Raw genomic sequence first — 26,126 nt, 5'->3', positions numbered from 1 at the left:
TAGTGAGGAAGAAATGGAAGATACTTCTAGAACCAAATGGAATATCTAGAGAAATGAAAACCCTGGTGATGAAAGGAGACTCATATAGCAGGACCACGGAGCACATGAGGAAGAGTTGTGCTGCATAAGGCTGGAGAGTTAGTTATACATGTAATTTCTGGAAGAACCTGAAAGCCACGGTATAGTTTGGAAATTAGCACAGGTTTTGCGGAAGCCATGGATATTAAGGGGGAAAATAGGGATGGGGGACTGCTATCGTGGTGAGTTGAAAATGCAGCTCTTTCTCAGCTGGCTTTTCAGGAGTCCTAGACAGAAAAGAAAACGGAGCTATTTCTGCTTCTTATTTATAAATCAACGAACTGGCCCCATGTAGGAGGATGAACTCAGAAAGACTTCATTGACAACTGGCACTTCCACAGTACTCTGGAGTGGAAACTAACAGGCACTCTCATAGTTGATATTCATTCAACATTTATTCAGTGTCTCATACAAGCCAGACATTGATCTTGAACTGGAATAGAACTTTGAACAAAAACATCTAAGGACTCTATCCTCATGGAGGTTATACTCATAACAGAAAAGAGGATGTTCACAGCTATTTTCTTGGTAAGAACTGTCTCAAAAGAAGATAGCATTTCCAGCTCAGGGTACAACAGCTTATAGAGGCTATGAAGTGATGGAGCATCATTTACTTTCTTAAATATTTAGAAAACTGGGGGGAGGAGCCAAGATGGCGGAGGAGTAGGACGGGGAGAACACTTTCTCCCCCACAAATTCATCAAAAGAGCATTTAAACGTGGAGTAAATTCCACAAAACAAATACTGATTGCTGGCAGAGGACATCAGGCACCCAGAAAAACAACCCAACTCTTAGAAAGGAGGTAGGAAAAAATATAAAAGACAAAAAAAGAGACAAAAGAGGGAGGGACGGAGCTCCGTCCTGGGAAGGGAGTCTTAAAAAGAGAGAAGTTTCCAAACACCAGGAAACCTTCTCACTGCCGAATCTGTGTCGAGCTTTGGAAGCACAGAGGGCAACATAACAGGGAGGAAAAATAAATAAACAATTAAAACCCGCAGATTGCAAGCCCTACGGTAACTCCCCCAGCGGAGAAGCAGTGCAGACGCCTGCACACGCCATTAGCAAGCAGGGGCTGGGCAGGGAGGCGTGGCGCGGGCTGCATCGCTGAGAGTAAGAATCTGGCCTGAATACCCTGAGCGCTATGTGAGCGAAATAATTTGGGCTAGCAAACCAGACTGTGGGATATCTACCACGTGAAAAGCCAGCCCTAACCTAAGACACCACCAGGCCCGCGCACGGAACAAAGGACTGAACAAATAGCCGGCTGCAGACCTTCCCCCTCCGGTGACAGGCAGCCAGAGCCGGAAGGGGGCAATCGCAGCCCCAGAGAGACATTATCTATAAAACTGTAAGCAGGCTTCTTTGCTAACTAAAACTTCTTGGGGGTCTGGACGGTCAACATTTGCCTGAGAAGGTGTGCCAGTTTTACACCCAGATAACCGAGTGGTGGGGAGGCGATAAGTCGCAGCATTGGCGCTCACCAAACACCTCATCACCTGAGCTGCTCGGACCTAGGAAGAGCACAAAATGCAGGCCCAACTGAATCTGCGCCTCTGAGGACTACGCGAGTGCCTGAACCTGAGCAGCTTGGACCTGGGAGGTGCATGCAGCCCAGGGCCGGCCGCGGATTGTTCCCGGCTGAAAAACCTAGAGCCCGAGCAGTGTGGGCAGGGAGGCTACATGCGCCGTGAGCGGGGGCAGACCCAGTGTGGCTGAGGCACTGCGAGCGCACGCCAGTGTTATTTGTTTGCAGCATCCCTTCCTCCCTCTCCACAGCGCGACTGAACAAGTGAGCCTAAAAAAAAAAAAGTTTCCCCCACCGTCCCCTTTGTGTCAGGGCAGTAACCAGACACTGAAGAGACCAGCAAACAGAAGAAGTTATAACAGAGGGAAACGCCTTGGAAGCTACAGGCAATAGATAAAAACCCCGTGGTTACTACAGACTACATAGGAAGGGGCCTATACTTGAGAAATATAAGTCGGACCAAGAAACTAGCCAAAAATGAACTGAACCCACAATACTCACAACAAAACCAGAAAAAGTCCTAGATATATTTTTATGATCATTCTTTCTTTCTCTTTTTTTTTTTTTAATTTTTAGAAAAAAAAATTTTTTAAGTCCTCTATTGTTCCTTTAATTTTCACTTTTATAACCTATTACTTTGCAAAAACAAAAGAGACCCTATTTTTTTCTTCTTCAGCAAACTTCATATATATATTTTATAATTCTTTGACCTTGTTTTTTTCTTTTTTTTCCTTCTTTTCTTCTTTTCTTTAACATTGTATTTTTGAAATTCCAAACTCTACTCTAGTTTTTTTAATTTTAGCTTTTTGGTATATGTTGTCAATTTTGTACCTATAGTTTTTTTTTATAATTTCTGTGACTTTTTTTTTTTCTGTTTCTTTCTCTTCTTCTTTTATATAACATTGTATATCTGAAATTCCAAACTCTACTCTAGATTTTTAATTTATGCTTTTTGGTATTTGATATTAACTTTGTACCTGTATTTTCTTTATAATTTTTGCCACATTGTTTGTTTGTTTGTTTGTTTTCTCTCTTTATGTCTCTTCTCCCTTTTGTTTTTTAATATTGTATTTTTTAAATTCCAAACTCTACTCTAGATTTTTAATTTTTGTTTTTTGGTATTAGTTATCAATTTTGTACCTGTATTTTCTTTATAATTTTCGCGACCTTGTTTCTTTTTCTTTGTTCATTTTTTCTCTCTTTCTTTTCCTTCTTCTTTTCTTTAACATCGTATTTTTGAAATTCCAAACTCTACTCTAGATTTTTAATTTTTGCTTTTATGTATTTGTTACCAATTTTGTACCTTTAAGAACCCAGTCCTCAGGACCCATTTTTCACTAGGGAGCGAGATTACTGGCTTGACTGCTCTCCCTCCCTTTGGACTCTCCTTTTTCTCCACCAGGTCGCCTGTGTCTCCTCCCTAACCCCTCTCTACTCTACCCAACTCTGTGAGTTTCTGTGTGTTCCAGACGGTGGAGAACACTTAGAGAACTGATTACTGGCTGGATCTGTCTCCCTCCTTTTCATTCCCCCCTTTTATCCTTCTGGCCACCTCTGTCTCCTTCCTCCTTCTTCTCTTCTCTGTATAACTCCGTGAACATCTCTGAGCGGTCCAGTTGTGGAGTGCACATAAGGAAGTGACTACTGGCTACCCGACTCTCTCCACTATTGATTCCACCTCATCTCATTTGGGTCACCTCTAACTCCCTCCTCCCTCTTCTTTTCTCCATGTAATGCTGTGAACCTCTCTGAGTGACCCTCACAGTAGAGACACTTTTCATCTTTAACGTAGATGTTTTATCAATGGTGCTATATAGAAGGAGAAGTTTTGAAACTACTGTAAAAATAATACCAATAACTGGAAGCAGGAGGCTTAAGTCCAAATCCTGACTCCAGGAAACTCCTGACTCCAAGGAACATTAATAGACAGGAGCTCATCAAACACCTCCATACCGACACTGAAACCAAGCACCACACAAGGGCCAACAAGTTCCAGGGCAAGACATACCAAGCAAATTTTCCAGCAACAAAGGAACACAGCCCTGAGCTTCAAGATACAGGCTGCCCAAAGTCACCCCCAAACCATAGACATCTCATAACTCATTACTGGACATTTCATTGCACTCCAGAGAGAAGAAATACAGCTCCACCCACCAGAACACCGACACAAGCTTCCCTAACCAGGAAACCTTGACAAGCCACCTGTACAAACCCACACACAGTGAGGAAAAGCCACGATAAAGAGAACTCCACAAACTGCCAGAATACAGAAAGGACACCCCAAACTCAGCAATTTAAACAAGATGAAGAGACAGAGGAATACCCAGCAGATAAAGGAACAGGATAAATGCCCACAAAACCAAACAAAAGAGGAAGAGATAGGGAATCTACCTGATAAAGAATTCCGAATAATGATAGTGAAAATGATCCAAAATCTCGAAATTAAAATGGAATCACAGATAAATAGCCTGGAGACAAGGATTGAGAAGATGCAAGAAAGGTTTAACAAGGACCTAGAAGAAATAAAAAAGGGTCAATATATAATGAATAATGCAATAAATGAAATTAAAAGCACTCTGGAGGCAACAAATAGTAGAATAACAGAGGCAGAAGATAGGATTAGTGAATTAGAAGATAGAATGGTAGAAATAAATGAATCAGAGAGGATAAAAGAAAAACGAATTAAAAGAAATGAGGACAATCTCAGAGACCTCCAGGACAATATTAAATGCTACAACATTCGAATCATAAGGGTTCCAGAAGAAGAAGACAAAAAGAAAGACCATGAGAAAATACTTGAGGAGATAATAGTGGAAAACTTCCCTAAAATGGGGAAGGAAATAATCACCCAAGTCCAAGAAACCCAGAGAGTCCCAAACAGGATAAACCCAAGGGGAAACACCCCAAGACACATATTAATCAAATTAACAAAGATCAAAAACAAAGAAAAAATATTAAAAGCAGCAAGGGAAAAACAACAAATAACACACAAGGGAATTCCCATAAGGATAACAGCTGATCTTTCAATAGAAACTCTTCAAGCCAGGAGGGAATGGCAAGACATACTTAAAATGATGAAAGAAAATAACCTACAGCCCAGATTATTGTACCCAGCAAGGATTTCATTCAAGTATGAAGGAGAAATCAAAAGCTTTTCAGACAAACAAAAGCTGAAAGAATTCTGCACCTCCAAACCAGCTCTCCAACAAATACTAAAGGATATTCTCTAGACAGGAAACACAAAAACGGTGTATAAATTTGAACCCAAAACAATAGAGTAAATGGCAACAGGATCATACTTATCAGTAATTACCTTAAACGTAAATGGGTTGAATGCCCCAACCAAAAGACAAAGACTGGCTGAATGGATACAAAAACAAGACCCCTACATATGTTGTCTACAAGAGACCCACCTCAAAACAAGGGACACATACAGACTGAAAGTGAAGGGCTGGAAAAAGATTTTCCATGCAAATAGGGACCAAAAGAAAGCAGGAGTAGCAATACTCATATCAGATAAAATAGACTTTAAAACAAAGGCTGTGAAAAGAGACAAAGAAGGTCACTACATAATGATCAAAGGATCAATCCAAGAAGAAGATATAATAATTATAAATATATATGCACCCAACACGGGAGCACCGCAATATGTAAGACAAATGTTAACAAGTATGAAAGGAGAAATTAACAATAACACAATAATAGTGGGAGACTTTAATACCCCACTCACACCTATGGATAGATCAACTAAATAGAAAATTAACAAGGAAACACAAACTTTAAATGATACAACAGACCAGTTAGACCTAATTGATATCTATAGGACATTTCATCCCAAAACAATGAATTTCACCTTTTTCTCAAGCGCACATGGAACCTTCTCCAAGATAGATCACATCCTGGGCCATAAAGCTAGCCTTGGTAAATTCAAAAAAATTGAAATCATTCCAAGCATCTTTTCTGACCACAATGCAGTAAGATTAGATCTCAATTACAGGAGAAAAACTATTAAAAATTCCAACATATGGAGGCTGAACAACACGCTGCTGAATAACCAACAAATCACAGAAGAAATCAAAAAAGAAATCAAAATTTGCATAGAAACGAATGAAAATGAAAACACAACAACCCAAAACCTGTGGGACACGGTAAAAGCAGTACTAAGGGGAAAGTTCATAGCAATACAGGCACACCTCAAGAAACAAGAAAAAAGTCAAATAAATAACCTAACTCTACACCTAAAGCAACTAGAAAAGGAAGAAATGAAGAACCCCAGGGTTAGTAGAAGGAAAGAAATCTTAAAAATTAGAGCAGAAATAAATGCAAAAGAAACAAAAGAGACCATAGCAAAAATCAACAAAACCAAAAGCTGGTTCTTTGAAAGGATAAATAAAATTGACAAACCATTAGCCAGACTCATCAAGAAACAAAGGGAGAAAAATCAAATCAATAACATTAGAAATGAAAATGGAGAGATCACAACAGACAACACAGAAATACAAAGCATCATAAGAGACTACTATCAACAATTATATGCCAATAAAATGGCAGAAGGGAAAGAGACACGTGTACCCCAATGTTCATCGCAGCACTGTTTATAATAGCCAGGACATGGAAGCAACCTAGATGTCCATCAGCAGATGAATGGATAAGAAAGCTATGGTACATATACACAATGGAGTGTTACTAAGCCATTAAAAAGAATACATTTGAATCAGTTCTAATGAGGTGGATGAAACTGGAGCCTATTATACAGAGTGAAGTAAGCCAGAAAGAAAAATACCAATACAGTATACTAACGCATATATATGGAATTTAGAAAGAGGGTAACAATAACCCTGTGTACGAGACAGCAAAAGAGACACAGATGTATAGAACAGTTTTATGGACTCTGTGGGAGAGGGAGAGGGTGGGAAGACTTGGGAGAATGGCATTGAAACATGTAAAATATCATGTATGAAACGAGATGCCAGTCCAGGTTCGATGCACGATACTGGATGCTTGGGGCTAGTGCACTGGGATGACCCAGAGGGATGGTATGGGGAGGGAGGAGGGAGGAAGGTTCAGGATGGGGAACACATGTATACCTGTGGCGGATTCATTTTGATATTTGGCAAAACTAATACAATTATGTAAATTTTAAAAATAAAATAAAATTTAAAAAAAGGAAAACTGGTTGGTTGCATTTAAATGGAATTTTAAAGCTTTGAGATTAGTGTTATCTTCTGAACTTGATAAACCATAACACCATGTCTAAGTCACCATTTAAGAGTTTCAATTTTTTAAATGCACAAAAGATTCAGTTCAGTTCAGTCGCTCAGTTGTGTCCAACTCTTTGTGACCCCATGAATCGCAGCATGCCAGGCCTCCCTGTCCATCACCAACTCCCAGAGTTCACCCAGACTCACGTCCATCGAGTCAGTGATGCCATCCAGCCATCTCATCCTCTGTCGTCCCCTTCTCCTCCTGCCCCCAAATCCTCCCAGTATCAGAGTCTTTTCCAATGAGTCAACTCTTCGCATGAAGTGGCCAAAGTACTGGAATTTCAGCTTTAGCATCATTCCTTCCAAAGAAATCCCAGGGCTGATCTCCTTCAGAATGGACTGGTTGGATCTCCTTGCAGTCCAAGGGACTCTCAAAAGTCTTCTCCAAAACCACAGTTCAAAAGCATCAATTCTTCAATTAGATGACTTCAATTTCATTCAAGCCAAGTAAGTCACCCCTCCCCCACAAATGAAGTATCATTTTCAATGGATCTTTGCTTTGCTTAGGCTTTTAGCTGACAGACAGTCCCCTTTGTTTCAAGATACTGATTTTGATACTATTAAGTGACTGCAAGTATATTGTCAATAGTTTATGGTGAGGGAGGGGGATAGATGTTTAAAATCTGTATGTTTCATTTATAGATTTCTTGAATCAGACAAATCAAGATTAAATACAAATTTAGCTATAAGATTTTTCTAAAAGAAGCCATTTTGAAAACTTGCTTGTCTGTGAATCTTTTGTTTTAAAAGTATCCTTGTTTAGAGTCTTATCTGATCAATCTCAATAAAGAGTTTGCAAAGTTATCCAAATTAGTTAAATTCTTTCCAAACCCTTCAAATTCGTGACAGTATCTTGGAAAGGGAAGACTTATCCATCTCTTAACTATGCAAGCTAATGGTGGCCTGCAGTGTTTGAAAAGTGATAAGACATTCAGGCCAAGTTCAATAACATCAGGCTGTATGTCAAGAGCCAGAAGTCATGACTAAGAATACCACTGATTAAAGACAGGAGCTAAAAAAAAAAAACCAACAAGACAGGAGCTGAGACACCAGTGACCATCATAAGTGAGCCAATTTCTTATTCCCTGGGCCAGCACTGATTATTCTCTATTGGTTAAAAAAAATAAAAGAATGATCTTTGAAATAAAAGCTTCTCTTTTATTTTAAGCTCCTTTCTTCAGTTCAATTCAGTTCAGTTCAGTCTCTCAGTTGTGTCTGACTCTTTGCAATCCCATGACTGCAGCATATCACGCTTCCCTGTTCATCACCAACTCCTGGAGTCTACTCAAATTCATGTCTACCAAGTCAGTGATGCTATCCGATGATCTCATCCTCTGTCTTCCCCTTCTCCTCCTGCCTTCAACCTTTCCCAACATCAGTGTCATTTCCAATGAATCAGTCCTTCACATCAGGTGGCCAAAATATTGGAGTTTCAGCTTCAACATCAGTCCTTCCAATGAATATTCAGGACTGATTTCCTTTAGAATTGACTGGTTAGATCTCCTTGAAGTCCAAGTGACTCTCAAGGGTCTTCTCCAACACCACAGTTCAAAAGCATCAATTCTTTGGTGCTCAGCTTTCTTTAGAGTCCAACTCTCAAATCCATACATGACCACTGGAAAAACCATAGCTTTGACTAGACAGACATTTGTTGGCAAAGTAATGCCTCTGATTTTTAATATGCTGTCTAGGTTGGTCATAGATTTTCTTCCAAGGAGCAAGTGTCTTTTAATTTCGTGGCTGCAGTCACCATCTGCAGTGATTTTGAAACGGAAAGAAATAGTCTGTTACTATTTCCATTGTTTCCCCATCTATTTGCCAAGAAGTAATAAGACCAGATGCCGTGATCTTAGTTTTCTGAATGTTGAGTTTTAAGCCAATTTTTTCACTCTCCTCTTACATTTTCATCAAGAGACTCTTTAGTTCTTTGCTTTCTGCCATAAGGGTGGTATCATATACATATATGAGGTTATTGATATTTCTCCTGGCAATCTTGATTTCAGCTTGTGCTTCATCCAGCCCAGCATTTCACATGATGTATTCTGCATATAAGTTAAATAAGCAGGGTGACAATATACAGCCTTCACGTATTCCTTTCCCAAATGGTACCAGTTCATTGTTCCATGTCTGGTTCTTACTGTTGTTTCCTGACCTGTATACAGATTTCTCAGGAGGCAGGTAAGGTGGTCTGGTATTCCCATCTCTTGAAGAATTTTCCATAGTTTGTTGTGATCCACACAGTCAAAGTCTTTGACAGAGACAATAAACAGTAGATGTTTTTCTGGTGATCACTGGCTCTAGGTGATCATTCACCTAGAACCAGACATCCTGGAATGTGAAGTCAAGTGGGCCTTACGAAGCATCACTATGAACAAAGCCAGTGGAGGTGATGGAATCCCAGTTGAGCTATTTCAAATCCTAAATGATGATGCTGTGAAAGTGCTGCATTCAATATGCTAGTGAATTTGGAAAACTCAGCAGTGGCCACAGGACTGGAAAAGGTCAGTTTTCATTCCAATTCCAAAGAAAAGTAATGCCAAAGAACATTCAAACTCCCGTACAATTGCACTCATCTCACACAGGTGGCTCAGAGGTTAAAGCGTCTGCCTAGAATGTGGGAGACCTGGGTTCGATCCCTGGGTTGGGAAAATCCCCTGGAGAAGGAAATGGCAACCCACTCCAGTACTCTTGCCTAGAGAATCCCATGGAGGGAGGAGCCTGGTAGGCTACAGTCCATGGGGTCGCAAAGAGTCGGACAGGACTGAGCGACTTCACTTTCACTTTCACACATTAGCAAAGTAATGCTCAAAATTCTCCAAGCCATGCTTCAACAGTACAAGAACTGTGAACTTCCAGACGTTCAACTGGATTTAGTAAAGGCAGAGGAACCAGAGATCAAAAGCCCCTTTCTTAGAAAACACCAAAGTTTCTATGATATTTTTGCTCTATGCTTTGTCGACCAGGGAACCTCAAATTATCTGAGAATTAAATTTAAGGGAGTTTGTGTTGTGACCTGTGTGCCAGCAAAGGATAAACTAATACTTTAATAATTGGAATACATTCCATTGTATTGTTCTATTCATTTTAATACTAATTTACTCTAACACTGCTTAATCTAACCAGTTCATGTTGGGAAAAATATCTAAAAAGGCATCAAGCTTCAGAGCTTGGTAAATAAATTGAGGCACAAAAGTTACTGCTAGAAACATGGTAAAAGAACCCACATTTTATCTTTGGAATGTTCCACATATTCCACCAAGGAAATCCTAAGCGAGGCCAGGAAGTGTGGTGATATTATCACAAAATCATCTAGTCTTAATATTCAACATTTGCCCACAGACAAATAGCATCTGTCATCACCTGGGAGCTTATTAGAAATGCAGAGAAACTCAGGCCATGACCCAGACCTACTCAATCAGAATCTGCAGTTTAACAAGATCCCTAGGTGATTATTTGCACACTAGAACTGATACAGCACTGATCTACAGCAGATCTCTCAACCCTGGATGCACAATAGAAACACCTGAGGAAAGTTAAAAAAAAAAAAAATGCCAAGACAAGGTTCCTACTCTAGGGATTCCAGCCTGATGGATCAAATACTCACTAGATTTTTTTAACTTGTATAACTGGGTGGATGAAATTTCCAATCACCAAATAGAAAAGAAACAAGAAAAATATGCTATGTGAAGGGTTTGGTTTTCACATGTTAGTTTATGATGCTATGGTACATACAAAAAGCTATGGTAGATGAATAAATGAATAGATGTATACATATAGATGGATGAATGGAATATTGATAAGAAAAGTTTCAGTAATGAACTCTTCAGTTTCAATAAACATCTATAGAGGTCTATAATGTAAGAGAGAGAGGTCAAGGAAAGACATACATATATGTAGAAATTTTGGAACTACTGAATGTAGAGGTGATGATGAAGGCATGGGAACAGATAAGAATAACTATCGTTTAGTGCACTATTAGGAGGAGAAAAGTAAAGATCAAGAATAGAATCTCAGGAACTTCCCTGATGATCCAGTGATTAAGACTCTGAGCTTCCACTACAGGGGACACGGGTTTGACTCTGGGTCAGGAAACTAAGATCCCACATGCTGTAGCACAGCAAAAAAAAGAATAGGATCTCCTGCATCATTATCCTTTTTTTTTTTTTTTGCATCAACTTTTAAAGCATAGGCCAAGTAAGTGTAGCTCAATAATGAGATTAAACTAGGGCGTCTAGAAAAGAAGAGTAATCAAGAGGAAAGAGAAGAATACACACCAAGGTTAAGAAACAGTTTCCAAAGAACATATGATGTCAGATACTGCAGGACATCAGAAATTCAACAGGTCCATTGCCTTTACCATCTAAGAATTAACATATAAACTCGGCAAGACAGTGAATGTGTTGAAAGCCAGATTGTAATTCACTGAGGAAGGAATGGAAAATGAGGCAGTGGAAAGACATAGTTTCCATTTTTCTTTCGAGAAGGTTGGCAGTAAAGGGGAAATATTATATACGGTAGTAGCTAGAAGAAGGTGTAGGATTTATAACACTCAGCTGCTTTTAGGGAACTCAAAACTTTTCAGAGACTTGGATGTTGGATCTAATTGCAGTGTTTCGAGAATAAACACATATGCCTCATAAGCATATGTATTTTTCATTATAAATGTTTATGTGTCTGGTATATTATTGGAGAACAGAATTGCCTATTCAAACATGTTAGACACTGCTTTTATTAGACACAGCTATTATAACATCACACACCAGAGATTTGTACAATTCTGTGGTCCCACATTTCTCAGTTCCTTTTAAATTTGTTTGGCCAATTAAATATTTAGATGAAAAGAAACATGATTCTCAGATGATACCTCTATATAAACAGTGTGGTTTAGTCATAACTTTTTACTACTTACAGCTGTGGGACTTAGAAAACTCTTATTACTTTGGTACAGCCTCCTCAATTGTAGTAGAAAAAATTTAGAAAATGAAAGGCAATAGGAAATTATTTTAAAATCAATATTAATAAATAATTATCTCTAATTAGTGAGCTGGATTTGCATATTAATTTTTTACTAATTAGGTTTACTGATTAATAGTTTATTAATCAGTCTCCTGATTTCAAATGGTTTAAGAATCCAAGTAACATAAACAGAAGAAGTATTATCGCCCAATTTTGTGAGTTCGGAAACTGAAGAAAAGGATGACAAGGCCTAGAACACAGGTAACAACTTGAAGAATACTGAAAGGTCACTTCTTTCTGACTTTTAAAGGAGGATCAAACATACATGTCCTTTCAAACTCTCGGAATCAGTTCAATGGTCAATAAAATAATATACACTGGGGAGTAGGGACTTAGTGTTTAATAGGGACAGAGTTTCAGTTCAGGAAATGATAAGATTTGGGACATAAACTATGGTGAGACTTGCACAACAATGTGAATGTATTTAGTGCCATCGAAATGTACAGTTAAACATGGTTAAAAGTGTTTTATATGATGTGACTTTTACCACAATAATAGTTTTTAAAAATAAGACAAAATAATGTGCATTAATGCATGATAAACTGTAAAATATTATATGAATTTAAATCCAAGCAACATGAGTCATATTTTTAGCACCTAAATCAGTGCCTGACACACACCTAAACCAAGTCCTCTGGAAATTAAATAGAGCCTTATAATATTTTGTAATGGTGGTCATTACAAAGAGTCAGAGATGTGTCCTAATCATTCCCTAGATTCCCCCCAACAGTCTATTATCCCTTCTTTTTTGTTTTTGATATGAAGAAATTTAGGGCAACTCTCAGTTTTCAGTTGCCTAGGCAAAGCCTCTTCCTAGATTAGGTTGTTTAGACAACCTTGCCTAGAAAAGACCTTTCAATTTCCAGATAGATCGAGACAATTTTCTGTATAGTTGTTTTTGGGACAAGGAACCTCAGGGAATCATGTTCAGTTCTGGGTTTAGATCTTATGCTCCAATATCCTAGATTCTCTTCCAATGAACGAGAAACTGTCCATTGGAAAGAACATATTGAGATGCTACTATGCTACTCCTTTTTTCTGAGACTGAGACCACTTATCCTCTACCAGCCTCATGAGTCCCAAACCGCCAAACTGACTTGGCTCCATAGGCATAAGAACTATGAACCACCACTGAAGGTTATTATCCCAGAGTCTCCCTTGTCTCAGGCCACAATCTCTTAGACTACTCTAAAAATGATACCTTATTTTCATTTAGAATCTTAAAATTAAGTAATGCTCCTAGGTCTCACCGTCATCAGAAATCTCTACCATCTGTTAATATATTTGCTTCCTTTCTTCTTCTACTAAGCTACTTCTTCCCAGACTTATCAATATGTATTATATGGAACTACATTAAGAGCTTTAACTTTAAAGTCAGATAGAACTGGATTTGAATCCAGCCTCTAATCCTAACTGTGACCTTGGGAAGCTTATTTAAACTCTCTGAGTCTCAGTTTACCCATCTGAAAAACAAAAGTAATGACATTGACTTCTTGCTATTTGGTGATGATTAAATGATACAATGCGTATAGATCACTTAGCACTGTGCCCAGAACATACAGCCTCAGAGTCCTTTTAAACATGCCATGTGGGCATGTATCAGCCTCCCTCCTTATACCTCAGTTTCAGCTATTCTGGAGGCCATCAATTTTTGAAGTGCCACCCAGGACTCCTAAAATGAATTTTGTGTCTGTTCTATAGGTTGTCTTTAAAATTGGACCACGTTTAACATCTTTGTGTTTTCACAAGAGGAAGTAATAGCCTTAAACTTATTTTTATTCATTTGGATTCTCATAAACTATCTTTGGCTACTGCAGGGACCCCCTACAGACTGATTCAGCATCACTGTAGTACTAAATTCTTTATCTCTGCATCATGGCAAAAAATTGTTAAAAGTACAAACACTAAAACCAGACTGTCTGGGCTGAAATACCATTTCTGCCTTTACCTGTCTGTGCAAATTGGAGCAAGTTACTTGACCTTTCTATGCTTCAGTTTCATCGATGGGATGATAGTAATAGTGCCTACTTTGCAGCATTTTTGTGAATCTAATACAGGTTAATACATGTAAAGTACTTAGAATAGGATCTGGCACATAGTTAACATTTTATGGCTGAGTGCTCACTTTTACTAACTACTTACAAAGTAGGATGAAATTAATTCTACAAACGCTTGGTAATTGGTTACATGCCAAAACTATACCCAAGGCTAAAAGATGATGAGGTCCTGACCACAAGGACCTTCAATAAAAAAGGATATTATATATACATATTTATAAAACACACGCATGCATGCATGCTAAGTCACTTCAGTTCTGTCTGACTCTCTGCAACCCTATGGACTGTAGCCCACCAGGTTCTTCTGTCTGTGAGATTCTCCAGGCAAGAATACTAGAGTGGGTTGCCGTGCTTTCCTTCAGGGGATCTTTCTGACCTAGGGATTGAACCTCTGTCTCTTATGTCTCTTGCATTGGCAGGTGGGTTCTTTGCCACTAGCACCAGCTGGGAAGCCCCATATATAACACACACACATATACAATGTATAATCTGGTACACATACAGACACATAGTGCACAATGCACACACATATCACAAATTCTAGGCTATAACAGTACCTGACATTGTATAATCTGAGATTACCAATCTGTTCTCTTTGGCTTCTTTTTTTTTTTTTAGTCTCAAATCAAGAGTTTTTATTGTCTCTTTAAAATATCACAACTGAGTCCATAGAACCATCTGCTATCTTGTTTCTGCAGCAGGATCACTGAGATCTTATTCATCATCCTGCTGAACTGTTCCTTTTTCAGAAACATAGATACCACCCCAAAATTTTCTGATATCCTTGTTTTTAACTGTGGTAACTTGCTGAATCAAAGCAGCCAAATTTGACACAAGTTCAATGTCATTTCCTTCAAGAATCCACTCATCTTTCTGGGCTTGAGATACTGAACAGGCAACCCCTGGCCTCATTCGAACACTGCATATGTATTTTTCACCCAGAAAGTTTCAGATTTCCACAAGAGAACCATTCTCCTGAATAACAACGTTGATGGGGAAGTGGGCATACACCGACCTCATCTTGTAACGGAAGCCCAGTGTAATACCCTTGATCATGTTCTGTACGTGACTACAGATTGTGCGAACAGTGGCCTGTTCCTTTGTTTCCCCACCATTTGTCAACACAGAGCCTCTTCTTTTTCTTTTCAAAGAGACTGAGTTCTACACTGATGTGATTGAAGTTCCTCCGCAGGGTGCCTTTGGGGCCCTTCACAATAACTGTCCGTCCCTTCAAGGTAATGTCGACATTTTCTGGGATGTCGGCAGTGTGACTGGCTTCTAACATTTTTTACCTTTAATCAGTGATGAAAGTGGATTTATATCTGGGCTAACCACTTGGACCAGCCTTCTATATGATGGCTGCAAAGAAGAGTTTTGACTTTACACACCCCCGATTAATTGTTACCAAGGACCCTATATCAAATCACGTTTTTACTCATCAGATCAGTGTCTGAAAGCCAATGATTATGAAAGCTAGAAAACTTAAATCAATTCCTAAATCTGTAAATGAAGACCTGGAGAAGTATCCTCAATTTGAGTAAATAAAGAATAAAACTATGACTGATTTGGAACAATTTCTAATTTATAGAACACAATGAAAACAATATTGTAAATATAAATCTCCTTCCTGCGAACCAGATAACAACTTTATGGACAAACCTGGTGTCCATGTGTGAGATGGAAGAAAATTCTCCTTACATGGCATCTGCCTTCTCTCTAAGCAGGTGGCTAAATCCCCACTCCTCACAATGAGCCGTGCCTTCCACTTTCTCTCCACTATTAATCCTTCTCAGTGGGCTGGCCTTGAGGTTTAAGTTGTTCTTCAGCACTGCAAGGGTGAGGTCTTTTGCAGACCATGAGCGACAGCTGCCTGGTAAAGCTTTGCCTGTGAAGTAGCTGGCACCCACTGATAATAGTTGGCTCCTGTTGCTCAGCCCTGCTGTTTGCAGAATCGAAGGCAGCTTCTGTAAACCCCATTAGCCTGTCTCTCCCACAATTTTCTATTCTTTCTTGTCAGCAAGTGTTACCACAACGGTCAAACACTGAACTTTCCCTGAGGCCACCAACTCCATCCTTGTGTTCTCCACTCCACAGCTGAGTTGAAGGAATCACATAAGTAAATGACACATAGACGTTAAGTGGCTGCTCAGACAGACTCAATGTGAAACACTTTCCAGAGGCCTTTCAATCAGAGCTAGTCCTTTCTAGGACTGGCCATAGGTTGTGAGATGGTAACTATTTGGATACTATTGCTAGTCTTTATTCAGCACCTACTACATTTCAAACACTTGTCTTATTTATTATATTTTATCCATGAACAATCCTAAAATTTAGGGATCTTTACCCCAATTTTAAAGATGAGGAAACAGATTCACAGTATCTTTTCAACTGAAAACTATCACACAATGTACCTTCCTCCTCCCTGAATGATAGAGCTTTCTTTTGCTCCTCAATCATACCAGTATCAGTGGCTTCCAACTTACCCATTAGGTAAGACTGATCCTACCAACAACCGTAATGAACCAAGCAAAGATATCTTCACTCCAAGTCAGAATTTTTGATCTATAAAGCCAGCATGCAAAGGAGTCAATAGCCTGAGTTGTCCCATGTTTCATAGCATTTATAAAGGGAAAGAAGAAACGCCAATTACAGTGCTAAATAGAAAATGACCCACAAGGCTGCACCATCGAAGTTGCTCTTACTCTGATCTCTATGGTGACGTTTAAATCAGCAAACTGGTCATCCCTTGACAATGGAATCTTTTAAAATTAATTGATTTGACAAAATAACTACAAATTAACCACCAGTCAGTTGTGTTGCTTTAAAAAAAAAAAAAATCTAACAAATGACCAAAGTTACATGCTCTTTTGCCATCCTAGTTTAACTTATTAAGCAGACAGCAGGAATCCTAATCAGTCAAGACGATGCATAATACAGGTGGCATCAAGTTTACACGACTAATTTGAGTACTAATGGAATCTGGTTTCCTTTACTTGCCTGCATTGTGTCTTGATATATTCTGGCAAAGTGTCTCATTTTGTTTTGGAATCATGAATATAGAGTTCTCTGCTAAGAAAGGATTCTCCTTCTCTGTGGACACATTCCAAGTCACTTCTCTGAAGAAAGCTATTCCCAAATAACTGTTTAAGGACCTGCATCATTAGCTGAGGGCTTCCCTGATGGCTTAAGCGATAAACAATCTGTGTGCAATGCAGGTGATGTGGGTTCAATCCCTGTGATGAGAAGATCCCCTAGAGGAGGGACTGGCAACCCACTCCAGTATTCTTGCCTGGAAAATCCCATGAACAGAGGAGCCTGGTGGGCCACAGTCCATGGGGTGGGTCAGAAAAGAGCTGGATATGACTGAGCATGCACACATGTGATCATTAGTTGAATACTGATGAAAACATAAATGCACTGGGTTCTGTGGGTTTATGTGAAACTTGTTATAAAGGACTGTCTCGTATGATCATGGAGGCTGAGAATTCCCTCTATCGATTGTCTGAAAACTGTAGACCAAGGAAAGTTGGTGATATAAATTTCAACCCAAATCTGAAGGTCTGAGAACCAGGAGCACTTTATGGCATTAAGTCTCAGTCCTGGAGCAGATCAGTGTCCTGCTCAAACAGATGGAGAGAGTAAATTCAACCCTCCTCTACCTATTTGTCCAAGTCAGGCTCTCAACAGATTGGATAATGCCTGTTTACACTGAGGAGGGCAAGCTGTGTCACTCAGTCCACCAATTCAAATGCTATTCCATTCTGGAATGTCTTCCAGAAACATTCTTACAGATATTTCCAGAAATAATGTTTAAGCAGATATCTGGGCAGTCAAGTTGACACGTGAAATTAATCATCAGAAATATAATTTCACATGCTATAAAATGTTTAATGCAAAACAGCAGTGGACACGTTCTATGAGAGTCTAGAGACCAACATATCTGTGCTCATATCTGTGCTACAGAGTTCAGAGAGTGTCTGAAAAGAATATTGGTTCTTCTTGAGAGGGTCCTTTGGTTTCTGCGATGCAAAGGCTGGGCATGACTGGGGCAGAGGCCTTCTTTTCACCTGTTCTGTCCTAAGCTTTGATGTCTTTTAAGGTATATAGGTCTGATGATAGCCACATTCCTGGTTCTTGCCAGGAAGTATGATCTCAAGTCCACGGCCACTTAGTACTTATCGAAACTTTATGGAGAGAAAAAACACTTAGCACAATTTTATAGAGACTATATAGAGAAAGGGTTCTCTATATAGTCTAAGATAGGTTACTAAATCAGGGTAGGGTAATATTCTGCACCCTTATGGCAGAAAGTGAAGAAGAACTAATGAGCCTCTTGATGAAAGTGAAAGAGGAGAGTGATAAAATTGGCTTAAAACTCAACATTCAGAAAACTAAAATCATGGCATCCAGTTCCATCACTTCATGGCAAATAGATGGGGAAACAATGGAAATTGTGAGAGACTTTATTTTTGGGGTGGGGGGAGGCTCCAAACTCACTGCAGACAGTGACTGCAGCCATGAAATTAAAATGTGCTTGCTCCTTGGAAGAAAAGTTATGACCAACCTAAACAGCATACTAAAAAGTAGAGACATTATTTTACCAACAAAGATCTGTCTAGTCAAAGCTATGGTTTTTCCAGTAGTCATGAATGGATGTGAGAGTTGGACTCTAAAGAAAGCTGAGCACCAAAGAATTGATGCTTTTGAACTGTGGTGTTGAAGAAGACTCTTGAGAGTCCCTTGAACTGCAAGGAGATCCAACCAGTCAATCCTAAAGGAAATCCTAAAGGAAATCAGTCCCGAATATTCACTGGAAGGACTGATGTTGAAGCTGAAACTCCAATGCTTTGGCCACCTGATGCAAAGAAATGACTCATTGGAAAAGACTCTGATGCTGGGAAAGATTGAAGGCGGGAGGAAAAGGGGAAGACAGAGGATGAGATGGTTGGATGGCATCACTGACTTGATGGACATGAGTTTGAGTAGGCTCCGGGAGTTGGTGACAGACAAGGAAGCCTGGTGTGCTGCAGTCCATGGTGTCACAAAAAGTCATACACAAATGAGCAACTGAACTGAACTGAACTGAATACTTTAAAGACCATAAGTATTGAGAAGATTATGGTACCTCCTCTTGCCATATGCAATTTTAAATATATCATTTTCAAAGTTACATAAAATATGAATAAATGTGTAAAATAATTTATCTCGATTTTCTGATTAAATAAATTCTTTAGAAATTGCCTTTTCTCTTTTAACATACATATAATTTGTTGGTGTCTTAAATACTAGCTTAGTCTGCTGCATGGGGTAACCTAGTACTCTTTAAGAATTAAGCCCAAGTAGCAGAGAGAAAGGTACCTAGACTGAATTATACTGGCCCTCACCATCCACCATTACTGCCAGTAAAACTAATTCTCATGAATTTTTTCTTGGCAGGAAACCACTGAATTCTACCAAGGGATCATTTTGAAGAAAAGCTTATCATACATATATCACTAGAATGTTGTCCAGACACTTTCATGGAGGTTTCTGTATTTTGTATATTATTGATTTTATGGATCAAGCAACCACCCAAATCTCTCTCTTCACCTCAATGGCTAGAACGCTGAGATCCAAATACATGGCTACCCAAGGCTAGCACTTAGGTCATCATGGTAGATGTTCTCTGCCTTCTGCACCTGATGATTCCACCTAATTTTTCTCCTAAACACTCATTCTACTTACTATCTTATGTTTTTATGTAACCTTCTAACAATCTAAATCCTCTATAAGGTACTTATAGATAAATAGGTTTACTTCTGGTAGTTTCTTCACATAGTATATTTGTATTCATATACATGGTTTCCTCTCCTATACAAGCAGGAAACGTGATTTTAATGTGAATTAATTTTAAATATATTTTATAACTTTCATTTACTATAAGTGGTGATACTATGGGTAATTTTTTATTACTTCTTTATAAGTTTCCAAATTTTCAAAAATTTCTCTAGTAAGTATATTTCAACTTTATAATCTGTAAAAAAAAATTTTAGAAAAATCATTCACAATAGGTCTCATTTGGATTTTGGAGAGATTAAAATAAATCAAGTGTGACATTTAAATTTCAATATGTGTTTATCCAGTGTATTCAATATATCATACTCTCCAATGATTCAATATAAATAATAAACAATTAAAAAATTGTTCCTGAGGTTCTACATCTTGATATTAATAGATTAAAACTTAGCTAACATTATCCTACAAACTTCCAGTTTTTATAAGCATGTTTTATGTCCTAGATATTGTTTTATGAATACTATTGATACAAATGGCTCAGTGGTAAAGAATCCACCTGCCAATGTAGGAGACTCGGGAGACATGGGTTCGATCCCTGGGTCAGGAAGATCCCCTGGAGGAGGAAATGGCAACCCACTCCAGTTTTCTTGCCTGGAGAATCCTATGGACAGAGGACCCTGGTGGGCTGCAGCCCAGGGGGTCACAAAGAGTCAGACACAACTGAACGTGCACACACTTACACTTACTTACACTACTTATTGATACACTTTTCTATGGAAAAAAAATCCAAAGTCCAAGTGGGCTGTGAGTACGACACAGAGGAGCACCTTTAGCAGAGATTAGATGGAAAGATCTCTGACCCCAGCTGAGTTCCATAATCAGTCTGGAAGATGTCAAGACACTCAGTAAATAGAAAAATGTAAAATAAATATCTTTAGAAGTTCCAAAGATTGTGATCTAAATGTTTTCAAGACAGAAAAAATCACACTTCAAGACAGAAAAATAAACTTTAGTTTTCTGTCTTCTATAGTAAAATTTTTAAACTGATACCATGTATAAGATAGATACAATGGTATCGTCAGTCACCCAGAGTCAGACAATCTGGAATGCAAAGTCAAGTGAGCCTTAGGAATCACTGCTGTTAATAAAGCTAGTGGATGCAATGGAATTCCAGTAGAGCCATTTAAAATCCTAAAGAATGATGCCATCAAAGTTTTGCATTCAATATGTCAGCGAATTTGGAATACCCAGAAGTGGTCTCAGGACTGAAAAAGGTCAATCCTCATCCCAATTCTCAAGAATGGTAGTACCAAAGAATGTACTAACCATTGGAAAATTACATTAATCGCCTATTCTAGTAAGGTCATGCTTAAAATCTTGCATGCTAGGCTTCAGCATTATGTGAATGAAGAACTTTCAGATGTCCAAGCTGAGTTTAGAAAAAGAAGAAGAACCAGAGATCAAATTGCCAACACTTGTTGGATCATAGAGAAAGCAAGGGAATTCCAGAAAAACATCTACCTCTGTTTCATCAACTATGCTATAAACTTTGACTATGTGGATTGTAACAAACTGTGGAAAGCTCTTAAAGAGATGGGAAGACCAGACCATCTTACCTGTCTCCTGAGAAACCTGTACGCAGGTTAAGAAGCAACAGTTAGAATCCTGTATGGAACAACTGATTGGCTCAAGATTGAGAAAGGAGAACAACAGGGCTGAATGCTGTCACCCTGTTTGTTTAATCTATAACTGAGCACATCATGAGGAATGCTGGGCTGGATGAGTTACAAGCTGGAATCAAGATTGGGGTGGGGGGTGGACATCATCAACCTCAGATATGCAGATGATACCACTCTAATGGCAGAAAGTGAAGGGGAACTCAAGAGCCTCTTGATGAGGGTGAAGGAAGAGAGTGAAAAAGCTGGCCTAAAACTAAATATTAAAAAACTAAGATCTTGGCATCTGGCCCCATTACTTCATGGCAAATAGAAGGGGAAAAGGTGAAAGCAGTGACAGATTTCCTCTTCTTGGGCTCGAAAATCACTGCAGATGGTGACTGCAACCATGAAATCAGAAGGCAACTGCTTCTTGACAGGAAAGCTATGACAAACCTAGACAGGGTGTTGAAAAGCAGAGACATTACTTTGCCAACAAAAGTCCGTATAGTCAAGGCTATGGTCTTCCCAGTGATCATGTACGATTGTGAGAGCAGAACCATAAAAAAGGCAGGATGCCAAAGAATTGATTCCTTCGAACTGTGGTGCTGGAGAAGATTCCTGAAAGTCCCTTGGACAGCAAGGAGATCAAACCAGTCAGTCTTAAAGGAAATCAACCCTGAATACTCTTTTCAAGGACTGATGCTGAAGCTCCAGTATTTTGGTTATCTGATGCAAACATAAAACTATGAAGCAAAAAAAAAGAAGAAGAAGAAATTCCAGCCCACCCAATGAATGCTTCAGTTGGGGTGCATTCATATGAATTAGCAGTCAGATAACTGACCTAGAAAGGATCCAGGTTGAATGTCAGTCTTAATATTATAAATGCCAAATCAATGTCAGTAACCAATTAGGTTCTGAATTTCAACTATGAATCTGTCCTAAAAGAAGAGGCTATTGACCATCTTGAGAAACAACCTGAAGAAAAGAATACTGGAAGGGAGTCAGAAGACCATGCTTTATGGCTCGTCCAAGTGTTTTTACCGTAGGAGATTTGAAAAGACTAGAAAAGAAGACTTCCTTTTCTACACTAAGAAGAGATTGGATTATATGATTTCTAAGGATTTTTCCATAGCTGCAGTTCAACGAATTTTTGATTGAAACACTGTTCTGCCTCTCCCAGGCTTTTTCCAGTAGCCAGGTCATTAACTCTGGTTACCAGTCATTGTGCCTGTACATGGAAAATTGACTTCACTGTTGTCCCCTTGGATTTGAAGTTGCTGGTGATAAACTCTCTAGAAGTAATTATTCCTGCTACCCTGGTGTGTAGCTCCAATTTATGGCAATTACATACGATTAGCCACAGCTTCCTTATCCTTTGACTTTTTAGATCTTAACATTCAAGAAAGGGCAGTCGTTTCAGACAGTCAGTATGTATCAGAATAAATATATCCAGGTTTTCAACAGAGAATATCTTTCCATTTTCCCTTATAATAGAGGGAAAAGGATGGGCCTTTATTTTCTACATCATTTGTAAAATTGCCCACTACTCAGGCCAGCAGATTTTTGCCAAAAAGAGAAATAAATTGAAAGAAAATTCTAAGGGGCCATGAGGTTAACTTTATGTACTTTATTTTTAAATTATCACTAATAAATATTTCTGGGTTTTGTGGTTTCAGCTGTTATCCTAGGCTTGTCTTTCTGTTTTCATTTCAGAAGATAATTGCCTGCCTCAGGATATTGTTCTTTTTATGGAAGAAAAAAATTTTTTTCTCATATCAGATTTTAAGTACTTCTTTAAATTAACTCTTGGGTTTCCCACTCTGGCACAGTTAGGAATCATTCTCCAGTGAAGGCCTGTGTGGGGGATGCTACAGGTCTCTCCTCTTTTGCCCTTTCACCAAATATGAAGATTCATAGTTAGTTCTTGATGATCCTGCTGAGTTTATTGGAAAAATAAAGCTCCATGCACAAAATTGACACAAGCCATTTAGGTCACTGCTGCTAAGTCACTTCAGTCGTGTCTGACTCTGTGTGACCCCAAAGACGGCAGCCCACTAGGCTCCCCCATCCCTGGGATTCTCCAGGCAAGAACACTGGAGTGGGTTGCCATTTCCTTCTCCAATTCATGAAAAGTGAAAAGTGAAATTGAAGTCACTCAGTCGTGTCTGACTCTTAGCGACCCCGTGGACTGCAGCCTACCAGGATCCTCGGTCCATGGGATTTTCCAGGCAAGAGTACTGGAGTGGGGTGCAGACATTCTAAATACCATTTTTCTTCCATGTGTAGTAGCAAGTCACAGCACAGTTGTGAAAGAATGGGCACTACCTGAAAACTTATTGATGGATACATGAATGAATAAATACAGGAAAGCATTTTCATTGGCATCTTTTAAGTGATGGTACAAAACACTCACCACACGTGGGGCTATTTGGTGGGTCAATAAAACAAACACATTTAGCTTTAACTGTGAATATCCCTGCTCAGATTATTAGAGTGTTGGATTAGACATAAATTTATTAAGCTATCTAGAGCTTTTCAGGTTAGATATCTAAACCTTTAGAAGGTTTTGATAGAGGAAAGTAGTAAAGAGCATTTCAACTAGCAGAAATAAAAAAGTGATTCTGTTGCTGAAAGAGATGGTAGAGATAATTTTAATCCAGGAGTCTCTAATTCACTGTCCACTGGCCAATATAGTCCAGACATACCTTTGTGTTTTCCGAATGTGGTTTTTCATTAAACTTTTTATTTTGTCAATACAAAATGGTAGATTAACGATGTTGTGATAATTTCCGGTGGACAGCAAAGGGACTCAGCCATACATCTACATGTATTCATTCTCCCCCAAAATGTGATCTGAAAGCCTCTAGTCAGAGCTGGTAATTTCAATTCTCCATGAGCCTCAGTACCTGTTGTCTTTCACAAGCTGATTCCATATGCCACGTTGCTGCCTTGCCTGTCGTCATTTGCATTTGTGGCTTCTGATATAGGATAGCACCTTTAAGGCTGTGACCACTGAGGCCTGAAGGGCACCAAGGTAGAGGGAGGATTAGAGCAGAGCCCCAGGGTTTGGACTCTAGTCCAAACATCGCTTATTTCAAATAGGCAATAATAGTTTGCTTTTCAAATAGCTAGAGAAGAGCTAAAAACCTGTGAATCTCCCTCTCACTTTGTCCACATAAGGTATGTATATACTAGAGTCAGAAAGTGAAAGAAAGTGAAGGTGCTCAGTCGTGTCAGATTCTTTGCGACTCCATGGACTGTAACCTACCAGGCTCCTCAGTCCAGGCAAGAGTACTGGAATTTTCCAGGCAAGAGTACTGGAGTGGGTTGCCATTTCTTTCTCCAGGGGATCTTCCCAACCCAGGGATCAAACCCGGGTCTCCGGCATTGCAGGCAGACGCTTTACCGTCTAAGCCACCAGGGAAGAGTCAGAAAACAGAATTTATTTGTGACTTCCCTGGTGGCCCAGTGGTTAAGAATTCGCCCACCAATGCAGGGGACACGTGTTCAATCCCTGGCCTAGGAAGATCCCACATGCTGTGGAACAACTAAGTGCGTGAGCCACAACTGCTGAGGCCTGCGTGCCCTGGAGCCTGTGCCCCCCCGCCACCCCCCACCACGAGAAGCCACCTCAATGAGCAACCTGAGCACCACGATGAAGAGCAAACCCCCAACTAGGGAAAGCCTGTGCATGCAGCAACAAAGACCCAGCTCAGCCATAAATCAATAAATACATTTTTACAAAGGAATAGGGGTTACTTGGCTGCAAAGGAAATTAAGCCCAGAGTGCCTATGATTTGCTTAGAATCACACAGCCACCAAGGCTGAACTGTCATCACAGGGGCTAACCCAACAAGCATAACTGGCATTGCCCTAAGGCTGTGGTTCTCAACTGAAAATGATTTCGCCCTCCCAGGGGACATTTTACAATTTCTGGACATATTTTTGGTCATCACAACTGCAGGGGTTACTAGTGTCTAGTGGGTGATGGCCAGGGATGTTCCTGATCGTCCAATGATACACAAGACGGCGCCCCACCCCCACCCCATCAAGAAAGCATCAGGCTCAAAATGTCAACAGTGCAAGGCTGAGAAACCCCATTCTAGAAATTCAGGCTAGAAGGAACATCAAAAATTATTTTTGGAAGGATTGAAAGGGCCCTTTAGTTCAGTTAAGTCACTCAGTCGTGTCCGACTCTTTGTGACCCCATGAATCGCAGCACGCCAGGACTCCCTGTCCATCACCAACTCCCAGAATTCACTCAAACTCACATCCATCGAGTGGGTGATGCCATCCAGCCATCTCATCCTCTGTCGTCCCCTTTTCCTCCTGCCCCCAATCCCTCCCAGCATCTGAGTCTTTTCCAAGGAAAGGGCTGTAGGGTGTGATAAATGAGCCTATAAACGTCTTAATCCATTCCAGTCACTTGATCTCTAACACATGACTTTCTATTATTCTACACTCAGCAAGTGTGTAAAGCAAAATTAATGCAAGAGAATTCATATTTGGGGGACAATCAGGCAAGAGCATGGTAGAAAAGACACGGATTCTGGAGCCCAATTCCTTAGGTGTAAATTCTGTCTCTATGTGCTAACTTGAGCAAATCACTTACCCTTACTCATCTCAGAGCTTCCCCTCACTTTTTTCATTTATCTGTAAAATAAGGGTAAAAATATTGCCTTCCTCACAGGAGGATTAAATGACCTACCCCATGCTAAGCACATGGCATGCACGCAGCACTTAGCTACAGTG

General features: G+C 39.5%; 1 pseudogene; it reads right to left on the bottom strand.

Annotated features, from left to right (window-relative positions):
- Nucleotides 1-14,635: 14,635 nt before the first annotated feature.
- Nucleotides 14,636-15,068, bottom strand: LOC781358 (large ribosomal subunit protein uL6-like; annotated as a pseudogene).
- Nucleotides 15,069-26,126: the final 11,058 nt, after the last annotated feature.

Source organism: Bos taurus, chromosome 28, assembly GCF_002263795.3.
Source record: "Bos taurus isolate L1 Dominette 01449 registration number 42190680 breed Hereford chromosome 28, ARS-UCD2.0, whole genome shotgun sequence".
NCBI classification, from domain to species: Eukaryota; Metazoa; Chordata; class Mammalia; order Artiodactyla; family Bovidae; genus Bos; species Bos taurus.
The sequence above is the reverse complement of the archived record's forward strand: the minus strand, read 5'-3'. Positions and strand labels throughout refer to the sequence as shown.